The sequence below is a fragment of the Ceratina calcarata genome, unplaced genomic scaffold, assembly GCF_001652005.2.
Source record: "Ceratina calcarata isolate Rehan_Ccalc_2016 unplaced genomic scaffold, ASM165200v1 scaffold2712, whole genome shotgun sequence".
Classification (NCBI taxonomy): domain Eukaryota; kingdom Metazoa; phylum Arthropoda; class Insecta; order Hymenoptera; family Apidae; genus Ceratina; species Ceratina calcarata.
In genome coordinates this window covers 1779-3767 of record NW_017149330.1, presented here as the reverse complement: position 1 = coordinate 3767, position 1989 = coordinate 1779, and the positions used below count along the sequence as shown (strand labels likewise).

Below are 1989 nucleotides of genomic sequence, written 5' to 3'. Positions count from 1 at the left end.
ATATTAGCCTACTACAATCTTTGGTTACTTCACTTTTGTTCCGATAATACAATTAATTGCAATAATCATACATGATCAAGTTTTAGAAGACAAGCCTAGATTTAAATTTCTAAATTGCTGTTACAAACATTTTATTTTGCATAATAAAATTGTATTCTGTGCAGGTATGCAATTACCGAGGTGTACTAGACGCAAGTTGGAGGACTACGTTTCAAAACTTACATTCTCACTAACATTATAAAAAAACAACGTAGTTATAATTGCAAAATAAGATCTATCCGAATATTAAACATATAAATAGAAGTTACTGAAAATGCATGAACTCATTTATGAAGAGTATTCATCAAGAGATTGGAGATCGATAAGAATGATTACAAACCGAATGCCGAACGTTGTCTTTAAGAGGGTTTTAGAAAATCAGCAAACGCTAGTGATGGACGACTTATTTTTAGTATTGAAGCGAACGTATTCAAGAAGTAATTTGCACCAAAACAATACAAGTAAGTCACTGTTTTACATCAAATCAAACGCAATGAATCCCAATTAATAAATTTATTAAAACCATAGAGCTACAAGAGAATGGATATCGATAGGAATCATTACAAACCGAGTGTCGAGACTTCGACGTCTTAGAAAATGAACAAACAAAATAGAGAATGTAACAAGCGAATAAAAAAATATTCGGGAAGTAACTTGCACCAAAGCAGGACAAGTAAGTCACTATTTTACACTGAATCAAATAAAACTGACTAATGATATATCTGCTACAACCAAAGCTACAAGAATTCGGACATTGATAGGAATTACTGAAAACCGAACGTTAAACATTTTTAGGAACATCTCGGAAACAAACGGTAGTGCTGAACGCTCGTTTTCATTATTGAACCGAATAAGAAAGTATTCAAGAAATAATTTGTACCAAAAGCAAGACAGGTAAGTCACTGATTTACATTGAATAAAATATAATCGACTAAATTAATACGGTTTCTAAAATGAAAGCTACAAAATGAACCTCAGTTATTAATCATTTTTAATTTTTCAGGAAAACTTAATTGATACGCAAATAAATGGCAAATGCCGAAAATAAACAAAAAATGGGATAGAATACAATACTATTTATTTGACACGCAGACGTTTTATTGAGAGAGTGTTTGCTTGTACGATTGTTCGAATGTCGTAAAGTAATATTAGGTGAAGACATGCTCTGGTAGGCCAATCGTCGAAAACGTTGATAAAATCATGGAAATCGTCGAGTCAGACCGACATGCGAGCACTTATTCTATTGCCTAGGAACTAAAGGTTAGCCAGAAAACCGTTTGGAACCATTTGCATAAAGCTGGTCTCAATAAGAAGCTCGATGCGTGGGTGCCACACGAATTGACGCAAAAGAACCTTTTGGGGCGAATTGATGTCTGTGATTTTTTGTTGAAGCGTAACGAAATCAACCCATTTTTTAAGAGGATGGTGACAGGGGATAAAAAATGGGTCACATACGAGAACAACACGCGAAGAAGATCGTGGTCCAACAGCGGTGAGCCAGCCCAAACGATCGCCAAGCCCGGATTAACGATCAAGAAGGTTTTACTGTGTGTTTGGTGAGATTGAAAGGGAATCCTCCACTATGAGCTGCTTTTATCGGACCAATCACTCAATTCGGACATATACTGTTAACAACTGACCAGATTGAAGCAGGCGATCGACGAGAAGCGTCCAGAATTGGACAATAGGAAGGGTGTTGTTTTCCATCAAGACAACGCCAGACCGCACACATCTTTAACAACGCGCCAGAAGATCCGAGAGCTTGGATGGGACGTTATATCGAACCCACCGTATAGTCCAGACCTGGCACCAAGCGATTATCACCTTTTCAAACATTTGCAAAATCTTCTTGATGGTAAAAAACTGGCTTCAAGAGAGGCCTGTGAAAATGAGCTGGTCAAGTTTTTTACCACTAGGGACGAGGATTTCTTCAATCGCGGAATTATGAAA

General features: G+C 36.7%; 1 long non-coding RNA gene across 1 annotated transcript; it reads left to right on the top strand.

Moving 5' to 3' along the window:
- The first annotated feature begins 6 nt into the window (after positions 1–6).
- On the top strand, positions 7–1983 carry LOC113464152 (uncharacterized). Its single transcript, XR_003388986.1, has 5 exons — positions 7–500; positions 568–712; positions 835–933; positions 1043–1299; positions 1432–1983. It is a non-coding gene; the product is annotated as an uncharacterized LOC113464152 (long non-coding RNA).
- The last annotated feature ends 6 nt before the right edge of the window (positions 1984–1989 follow it).